The 11,170-nt window shown below is 34.3% G+C and overlaps 2 pseudogenes; one reads left to right on the forward strand and one right to left on the reverse strand.

Annotated features, from left to right (window-relative positions):
• Positions 1 to 455: 455 nt before the first annotated feature.
• Positions 456 to 4,063, reverse strand: LOC120204303 (annotated as a pseudogene).
• Positions 4,064 to 5,480: 1,417 nt separating this feature from the next.
• On the forward strand, positions 5,481 to 7,469 carry LOC120204305 (annotated as a pseudogene).
• Positions 7,470 to 11,170: the final 3,701 nt, after the last annotated feature.

Genomic DNA, 11,170 nt, shown 5'->3' on the forward strand with positions numbered 1-11,170 from the left:
ATTAATAATCGAATGACTATGTAATTTAGTCTAACAAATAATACGCACGGTACAATTTTTGAACAAAACGCTTGTTATAATAACCTCCACCTTTTATCTATTATTTAGTGTGCACTTCTCTTTCGCATCAAATATGCCAAACGTAGAACTCATCAAGTGACCTCGATGATAAAAAGAATATCATTCTATCTAGAGATCATGATTTCGAGCAACAACTGTGTCTGGAAGGTATGTGAACGTTGTTGTCAATAAGTTAAAAAAATTCTAAACATATACTATCTTATAATAACCACATGATATATATATATTAGCAAGTAAATTCAACCTGCTATCCTTTAGTAAGCTAGCCGAAACTGGGCATCAAAGTCGGATTCTCATTTAACAAAACTCCTTTGGGGGGGGGGGGAAGGTGTTGTACTTTCTAATTGCTTCTATGAAGCACCAAATCCAAAATATACATCAATGGAAGAGGCGCATAAATGGTGTAAAATCAAAGTTTAACATGGAATCTCCAAAGTAAGCTCTTCACAGTTAAACATCAATTCGTTCTCAAATCTTTCCAAAACAAAACGCTCCTCTGACAAAATGATATTGGTAACAGTGTATTTTTTTTATCTGAAAATGGCAATCTACCAGTTCTTCCAGCCCGATGTAAATAATCAACAGCAGTTTTTGGCAGGTCAAAGTTGTATATATGAGTAGTTTCTGGCAGATCAATCCCCCTTGCTGCAATATCTGTACACACAAGGAGATATTCATCTCCTTCTCTCAAATCCTGCAATTTTTCCGGAATAACAATGAAAGAAAATAAATGTTTCAATTAAATAATTGATCTACTACCACTAACTAACACAGGATTAGGGGTGCTAAACGGTTGAGCAGCTCGCGATGCTAGACTTGACTTGAGACCTTAACAAGTCGAGCAAGGCCCAACTCAACTTAATAAATTCGCGAGTAGTTCGTTAATTTTTATAATTTTTTAGAATGTTAGTTGCCTTATTTTTAGGATTGATTGTGTATTGTTAAACCTTTTTTTTCTTTCAAGAATGATTGTAATATGTTAGTTTGGTATATTTATGGATTGTTACTTTGGTTGTAACATGTTAGTTTGATGTATTTGTAGATTGTTACTTCGGAGTTTGAACTTTGAAATTGCTTCCCATGCTATTTTGATATTTATTTTGTTAAATTTGTTAATTTATGTTTATATTAAGCTTTCCATAGTATTCCTAGATTTTACATATATTATAAGAAAACAAGGTAAACGAACAATGAGTTGAGCAAAATTTTATGAGATTATTGAGTTCCGACTCAAGTTGAGCACAAGTCGAATAGTTTTCGAGTCGAATCGAGCATTACTCAACTTGTGATCAACTCACTCGATAAGCACCCCTACGCAGGTTGGTATGAAATTGAATTGTAATTTTTTACTTTATTTTATTTTGCATTTTCCCCCTTTTCATTCTCCCTAAAGGCCAAACATAAGGATCAAACAATAGGGAACTGTTAGAAACTACGTTGAGGCAAGAAAGGAAAAGGTTAGAACTACTTTTTTTTCATTTTTCACCCTTTCCAACATCTCTCCACCAATAACTAGCATTCTTCATACTCTGCAACCACCACGGTGCTTTTTTTATATGCATCATTTTGTCATTTTTCTTCAATATTCTTTTCACATAAAAGGAATCATATAACTCTGCTAGAAAAATCAATTAAACTAATTAGCAACAAACTCAGCTTTATTTTATTTAGAGGGAATGGGAGAGGCCACACCAAATCATAGAAGAATTAGAGAACACTTACTGAGAGTGAAGCTGCTCGTGAATTAAAATTCATGTCCTCCTCCAAAAGAAGGATCTGTAAAGAACCTTCATATGATGTCCTCAAAAAATCAATTAAAAGAGATGTTGAGGGAGCTTTCTCAGCTTTTTTTGCCTTCTCAGACTGCATTGAATTGTAGAGAAACCGAGAAAGTTGAACCTAAAGCTTGTTAAAGTTCAGATTAAAGCCAATTACTGTTGTAATCTAAGAGAATAAATTGAGAGAGAAGGAAAGGCAAGAAAAAAAATTGATTTCATCATAAAAGACTCCTAAACCAATGAGACTACCACAATACTATTACTACTACTACTAATAGTCTAATACACAGCTACTTCTGACAATTACATTCCTACTTTTCCTTTCATCCATGAAAACATAAAACCATACAAGTTACACACGCACACATGTATGGTAGATTAGAGGTTTAGATTGGAACCAGCAGGTATCATGATCGTATCAAGAAAATGTCCTTCATTGATTATCATGTTGAGTTAAAGCATTCATACAAAAATATTTCCTTTTCTTTTTTTGCCGCAAACCCATACCTATTTCCAAAATAACAAAAATATAATAATTGCATCATCTCATAAGTCAATACTTATTAAGGATAAGCTGTGCATACCTGCTCACCAACAAATATAATACCAGACTTGGGCAGATCAGATTGTAATAAAGATATCAATAGTTGGTGTTTCTCTTTTCTACCACATATCTGTCAAGCAATTTAACAGAGGACCATAATCAATTGAGGCATCATAAACCAAGAGCAAGATGCTACAAGTGGAAATTAGATTTGGTAAAACATAATTTGTAGTAAATACATATAAGTTTGATAATTAAAAAAAATTCACCACAAATCTATGATGTAGGCATGATGGCATTGGCTTAATTGGATTGACATGGACATGAACAACGTCCCTCTGTAGGTAATACAGAAATAGTAACGCATGTGCTAAAACCAAAAACAGCAGTAAAATAGTTTCCAGCAAGATGACACAAGAACTTTTAACAGATTAACCTTTGTCCACTTCTGCTGAATGCAATCATGTATAAATTGTCTATGCTGAGGGATGGAGGCACTGACAAATAGTTTGACGGTTGTTGCGCGAAGAATATGACGTTAAAAGCATCCGGAGAGAACTAACTTGTTTGGAATAATTGAATAAAAAATCGACCTAACAAAGGAAAAAAAAAGCGTATGAAACCTCATTTTTCAGAAACAGATCATAAATAAGTCGACAACTAATTAACAGAGGCAGAAGCTATTGTAATCTGATTACCTCATCAACCACCAATACTCGCATAGAATCAAGCTTAAATATCTGCTTTTCAAGCATCTGGCTCAATCTTCTAATTGTTGCTACCACAATAGTAGTTGGTTCTGCCTGAAAATTTTAAACATTGGAGAAAAATAAATGAACAAATTAGATATGCCTAAAACATGACCACCTGCAGCACATACATTTTCAAGTAGTTTGACATGAAATTTTGCACAAACTTAAGTGCTTTCAAAACACTTTGATGTCACGGTAAAACACCTTAAAGAATATACATCATCAAACTTTACCAGAGGGACACTTCATTGCTACTCAATAAAATTAGAAAAAATTGGAAAAAAAAAAGTAGGTAAGAACTGAGTTCCATTCTTTTCAATTACTTGTCAAATAGTTCCAGATTGTCAAAACTAATCACTTCCTGCTGAAAATATTTTAAACTAATTTAGAAACATGATAATGTTTTGCAACTATCGTGTAATCTACATGGACATTTAACAAAAAACATAACGGTAAGAATTAAGCACCTTGAGCCAACTCTTATGTCTCCTCAACATTCCTCCATCTAAAAGCGCCATCACAGTATACGACTTGTATTCCAGTTCAGGATCCATATGCCTTGCGACAGCCAACATCCGAGCGACTTTTGTAACCTTGACCATATAACAAACACCGAAACTTCCATAATAATAGCACTACCATATTCACTTGATATAATCCAATATAGTAAACTACTTATTTGTGCGGAATCTCATGCCTATGGTTATGGTTATGTAGTAAACTACATATTTAACGACAGCAGTAATAAGAGGACGACATTGATGAGCTTGATAGCTGACCCCTCCCACACAAGAAAGCTCATGCCTATGGTTATGTAGGGTTCGTGCCCATGACCGTGCCGAGAGGATCACTTCTGACGATGACCAAACTTCCCCATTAAAAACGAAGAGAGAATCACCTCTGACCATGCTTATGATTATTTTTTGGAAAGTTTTAATTTTTAATATTTTAATTTTTTATTAAAATAACTCATGTTAAATGAAAATCTTTTATTAACTAACGATTAATGCAGGTTGTTGACATGATATTTCTATATGTATTTAATTGATGATGTGACACATATCATGTAACTCACAACAATAATATAGTAGGTGTGATATTGCTCAAAATAATGAAGTTATATGTGTCATATCATCTAAAATGATAATATAATATATACCACCAATTAAACATATGTGAAGATGTTACTTGAATAATATGTGTTAATAGTTAACTAAATAACAACTTTTGTTCAAAAAAGATTATTTCGATTATAAATTAAACATTATAAGTTAAAATACTTTAAAAAGAATAAGTTAGAGTAACTATATATAATTTTATTAATTTAAGATGATTGTAAGGGATAATACCTATTTTACATAAATGAAAATTCAAATATTTTATAGTTGTTGGTATTCAAATTTGAGACCTCTAATAATAACAACTATCAATTGAACTAATGAGATAACTTAGTTCGTGCTAAAATAATAATTTCTACAAATGTTAAAGTTAATTTTATTATTATGTCATATCATTTGATAATGACATCAATTTTTTTCATGTCATTTATACATAATATTTTAATTTTCTAAATTAGTTTCTCCATTGCATTTATGCATATCAAAATTAAACTTAAATTTAGAAATTATTTTTAAAATATTCATTAATGTATTAAAAAGTGTTTACCTTTGTTTATCCAAGTTTTCCCCCCTTTTTGTTCATTGAAATTGAAAATTTGAAAACAAGAGAATTCTGAGTTATCAAACGAAAACATTGAATCAAATTTCAACTTATCAAGTGATGAGATATCTAGATCTTAGATAGATGAATCGGTAAACAAAACCAGGTAGAAGATTATATCATCGAACTCAAAAGTTTCCCATATGAGATGATGACACCAAAGGATTCTTGAATTCGGGTGCCTCCAACGACATTAACGCCGAAGAAATATTTTCCATATATTTTTTATTATGAAGTCGATGAACTAGCCGCTTATAATTGTTTTTGATTCAAAAGAGAATGAAATAGGGAGTATTTTGCTGCTGCGATGGCCTTTTCCCCCCCTCAAGATCGTCTATTTTGTTAGCTTATCAGAAGAAGTCTTGCAGATTGAATAGTAGTCGTCAACTGATGGATGATCGAGTGCTTTTGTTTTAATTTTTTTAGTTGAGCTATTTGTTTAGCCATTTTCATCCTGAAGATCCCAAAAATAATTCCTAAATTTAAGTTTAGTTTTGATATGTATCAATGAAATAGAGAAACTAATTTGAAAAACAAAAATCTTATGACATTAAAATAAATTATTACAAAGTCTTTTAATTATCATAATTTTATTTCTCAACGTGGAAAAAGCCAATATATAATAAACCTTGCCCTTTTTCCAAATCCTGAGCCCAAATTTTCCGCCATGGCAGCTGCTTCTTCTAACGCTCTCTGTTTCCCTTCCATCGTCACCAAAACCGCTTCAACTCCACTGTTTCTTAATATAGTTACAAGAACTCATTTTTGCCAACTCCCTCAAAAGTTCCAAAACGACTCCTTTTTCAGAGTTTCTGTAAAGCCCATTCAGTCTTCTTCTCTCAACGCTTTTCGACAATCCAATGCAAACGACAACGTTGTAGCTTGGAACAAAGAACCCGAGATTGTTATCAACGGGGATGAAAAAGCTGAGGCTTTTGGATGCAGAGACAGAGTCGTAAAGGTAGTTGTTTTGGGGTGGCTTGGGGCCGAAACGGAGCATTTAAAGAAGTATGTTGAATGGCACAACTCAAGAGGATTCCACGGGGTTACTTTTGTCGTGGATGTTAAGGAATTTCTATGGTTTGGTGCCGGTGCAAGGGTTGAGCAGCGTATATCTAAATTGGGAAATGAGTTGGCCGAGTGGGTTACGGAGAAAGAGGAAGATGGTCGTGAAAGGTGCTTCATTTTCCATGCTTTTAGCAACACTGGCTGGTTCGTGTAAGTTTAATGAATAAAGTTCCTCTCTTTCTCTTTTTTTTTTTTTTTTTTAAATTTTGATTGTTGAAAGTAAATTTGGGTATCATCTGTTGTTCTTTTGTGGCAGATACGGTTCATTGCTTGATAGCTTTCAGAGAAGAGAGGGATTGAAAGAGAAGATAAAAGGAGTGATCGTTGATTCAGGAGCAGCTGACCCTTTGAATCCTAAGGTTTTGTTTTGTATTTTGATTCTTCGGGTTATAATTATGATGCTCTGAGGTTCAAGTATAGTTCTTTATTCATGAATCTGGGGACTGGATTAAATCTTTACATCAAATTATTAACTTGAATTCTTTAGCTGGTATCCGCTAATGATCTGGTGTTGAAGCGCAGACAGTGGCATTAACAAGGTCCAAGCTTTGTCTCTTTTTTTCCCCCTTTTCATTTATGATTGGCATAATTGCAAAATTAGAGTATGAATTGTCATTTTAGTATTTTTCTTTTAACATTTTAACTCTTGAACTTTTAAATTAGAGTTTGAATTGTCATTTTAGTTTTGAAACAAACCTTTAGATCAAATTGTGAACTCGAGCTCTTAGTTAATGTTACTTACATGATCTTGTCGTAAGCATACAATGGAATCAATAAGGTACGAGCTTATGTTAAATCAAAGTAATGGATTGTGATTAATCTGGCCTTTGATCCAAGGGAATGAGGATAAGTCCAGGTTTTGGATGCAGCTGGTAGCTCTATGAATTTGATGAAACTTAACATCCATATGTTATGCTGTGGTTACTTAGCCGTAGGAACGATTTGATTGTGTATCGATTATTTGCATATGCTCTTAATCTTTGCAGGTCTTCGCACTCGGTTTCGCCGCTGCTATACTTAAGAGACGGAGCTCATTAGTAAACGGACTCGAAAATGCAGCGACCGATATAAAATTGCAGAAAGCAGGACCTGGGCTGATCGAAGCTGTACTGCTCTTTGTCCTGGAAAAGTTGTTTGCATTCGTTCTGAACATGCCTGATGCGAACCGGTAGGTTTTCGACTTATGCCGTGTATCGGTTGCCATATATCTTGTTTTTGCAATGAATAATGGATTGATACAAGCTACAACTTTCCTTATTGTGCAGAAGTTTAAGGAAAATGGTGAATGCCACAATGGAACACACTCCTCCCTGTCCGCAGCTGTATTTTTATAGCGCATCCGATAAGGTCGTTTCATATGAATCGATCGAGTTACATATTGAGGAGATGAGAAACAGGGGGATAAAAGTATTCGCCTTCGACTTCGGTGCATCTCCGCATGTCGGCCATTATCGGACTTTTCCCGACATATATTCATCCCAGCTTCATATTTTTTTGAAAGAATGTTTTGTTGCTAAACAAAGATGAACACTCCAAGTACTTGAAACTTTTTTATTGTGGCCATAGACATGAAGATTATGACATCAAGCATATGTAATGCAAAATGAACATTATGGTTCTTTAGTTGCCGAAATTGGTTTAAGTTGTTTCTCATTTGGGTTTTTGGAGGGTTTTTTTAGCATGCATGGTTTTTTAGTAGTCTTTCTGAGATAACATATATATACACGAGAAATTATTAGATGGTCTCGGTTCATTATATCATCTATAATCTCATCAATAATCACATTATTTTTTTAAGGTGAATCGTCACCTCTTTCTTACTTATAAATTATTCGATGAATTATTTAAAAAAAATTGAACGTATATAAAAGTTTTTGAACATTTTATTATCAAAATACTACCGTCTACTTATTTTAATTTAAAAAAATATTATAATAGTCATTTTCCTTCTCAATAGTTAACTGCAACTCAAGCTACATAACTAAAACAATAAATCTTTCTTGGAGTTCATTACAATTGGAGTATAAAATAATTAGAGCTTTACAATATTTCCCCTTAAATTTTGCTCCTCGAGATATGTCCTGCAACTCTTACACATGATACATGCATTCATATGTATTAAACTTAAAAGTTTACCCTAAAAAAAAACTTAAAAGTTAACTTGGTCTTTATTAAACTTTGAGGATCTTATTCAACAATTTTATTTAAAATTTGTCGAACAATATTTTCATTTAATTTTTCTTAAAGAAAAATTACTAGCAAATATTTTCTTGGTAAACTATATAAATGGTTACTAATGTTTGTATACGTTTTTGTTTTTCTCACTAAAGTTTCAAAAGTAATAAATTGGTCACTAACGTTATCGATTTATAATAAATCGATCATTCGCTATTACCAGCCATTACTGTAGTAACGAAATACTGAAGTAGCGCATTAAATAAGCTGAGTTAATGGCATATGCTTACCTAACAATCAGCCGTATAAAAATCAGAGGTTGGCCGTTGGAGTTAATGGCATATGCTTACCTAACAGTCGGCCCTCCAAGCATGAGCCTTCTATATCATAGACTTTAAAGGTTGCTTCTCCAGATGGCTGCTGCAGCATCCAACGAATCTATTTTATCAAGGACTTAAGATACCCTGAGATTGAAGAAAAAGCACTGCAATTTATTCTTGACAGTTGTGATTCAAGCAGATCAAAGTACTCTTCTTGGTGAGGAAGCTATATTACCTTACATTTCTAAAAAAAAAATTAGAAAAGATCAAACACGTGTGTTGAAAACATACTCCTAGCCCGTGTCTGAATAGCGTAGATTGAAAAGGAAACATTCTCTTTATTTGTTTTATAGGAAAGTGGCTCCATGAATTTGGATACCGGATAGAGCAAAATCGCAACTGATAATTTTTAGAAAATAAAAATTAAGATAAAAGAGACACAAAATTTACGTGAAAAACCCCTAAATAATATAGGGTAAAAACCACGGGCAACGGTAGAAGAATTTCACTATGAGAAAATAGGAATTACAACCTCTCTCGATCTACCAAGGAGAAAACAATGATAATTCTCTCTTGATAAAAAGGAGAAAACAACTCTCAAGAAACTCTCTAAATTCTCTCTAGTATTGGAAGAAAGCTAGAATGCTTTGGGATGGTTTTGAAGCTAAATGATCTAGGGTATTTATAGTTAAAGCTTTAAGGACTAATCTTGAAAAACCCTAAATTACAATGACTAAATTGTGATTATATTTTTAATTTTTTCCACAAAAGTTGGCTGCCTAAATTTTTAATTTAGCAGCCGGCTGCTCTGCCAAATTTTCCAGCCGCCCTTTGTTCACTTTCAACAATCTCCCACTTGAAGATTTGATTGGAACAATCATATCTTCACATCGTTCTTTCTACCTTATACCTTTATGTTGCTTATATTTCCGTCAGGCCACAAGAGGACCAACACCAAGTAAATTTATCAGTATTTACCGCTTTCGTCATGAAATCTCCTATGTTGTCTTTGGTATGGATCTTATGCATATCTATCGTTCCTTCTTCCACCTTTTCACGATGAACTCATATGTGTTTTGTCCTTGAATGAAATGATGGATTCCTTGCTAGATGCAAGGCGCTTTAACTATCACAAAACAGAGAGACATACTCTTGATTGTGCCCAAGCTCCTCCAATAACATCTTCAACCAAATTGCTTCTTTACTGGCTTGTGTAGCTGCTACATATTCTGCTTCTGTTGTGGATGTAGCCACAATTGACTGCAATTTTGAAACCCAGCTTATAGCTCCACCAGCAACTTTGAACACATATCCTGTAGTAGATTTGCTTTTATCCAAATCCCCCCTGCATAGTCAAAATCTACATACCCATTGATTAGTAAGTTTGATCCTCCGTAACATAATGCAACATTTGAGGTCCCTTTGATGTATCTCAGGATCCTTTTTACTGTATTCCAATGCTCTTTGCCTGGATTCGCCATGTACCGACTAACCACTCCCACTGCTTGTGCAATGTCTGGTCTTGTGCATATCATAGCGAACATCAAACTTCCCACTGCTGATGCATACGGTACTCGAGACATCTCCATCCTCTCTTCTTCACTGCTAGGACTCATACTGGAGGATAATTTGAAGTTAATAGGAATAGGGGTAGAAATTGGCTTACAATTTTGCATGCTAAATCGTGACAAGATTTTCTTCAAGTAATTCTTTCGTGAAAGCCAAATCTTCCTATTACTTTTGTCTCGGTGAATTTGCATCCCTAGAATCTTGTTTGCTGATCCCAAGTCCTTCATTTCAAATTCCCTAGCCAGTTGTGTCTTCAATTCTTCAATATGATCTTTGTTGGGTCCTGTAACCAACATGTCATCCACATACAACATCAATATAACAAAATCGTTATCACCAGACCTCTTGAAATAAGCACAAGGGTCTGCATTAAGTGTGTTGTATCCAAGGCACATAATGAAGGAATCAAATCTCTTATACCAACACCTCGGCGCCTGCTTTAGACCGTACAAAGATTTGTTCAACCTGCAAACCAAGTTCTTCTTTTCGTCTTCTTCAAAACCTTCAGGCTGGAGCATATAAATCTCTTCTTCAAGATTTCCATGAAGAAAAGCTGTTTTAACATCTAGTTGTTCCAGATGTAAATTCAATGTAGCACACATTGCCAAGACTACTCGAACTGTTGTTAGTCGAACCACAGGAGAAAAAATTTCATTGAAATCAATACCTTCTTTCTGAGCATATCCTTTGACCACCAGTCTTGCACGATACCTCTCCACTTGATCTTCACAATTTCGCTTGATTTTGAAAACTCATTTGTTACCAATTGACTTCATTCCTTGTGGTAGTGGCACGAGGTCCCATGTATTATTTTTATGAAGGGCTTCGATTTCTTCTTGCATCGCCATCATCCACAGTAAAGCATCTGAGATGTTTATTGCCTCCTGATATGTTGATGGCTCACCGTCCTCTGTTAAAAGACAGTATGCAACGTTTTCTTCTATAACAAAATCTGAGTGCCAATTGGGACGTCTTCTCACACGATCTGATTGACGAGTTGTTGGAGCTTCAGAACTCTCTGGTTCTTGTTCATCACGTGATGGTTCTGCTTCAGAAGAATCTCCTTGTTCAAACTCCTTTTCCACATGTATTTGTGTAGTCTCTGACTTTTCAGCGTTGTCATCGTCTTCTTTTCTTTGTAGCTTATCTTCTACAAAGATAGCA

This window comes from Hibiscus syriacus, unplaced genomic scaffold, assembly GCF_006381635.1.
Source record: "Hibiscus syriacus cultivar Baekdansim isolate YM2019G1 unplaced genomic scaffold, ASM638163v2 tig00010659_pilon, whole genome shotgun sequence".
Classification (NCBI taxonomy): domain Eukaryota; kingdom Viridiplantae; phylum Streptophyta; class Magnoliopsida; order Malvales; family Malvaceae; genus Hibiscus; species Hibiscus syriacus.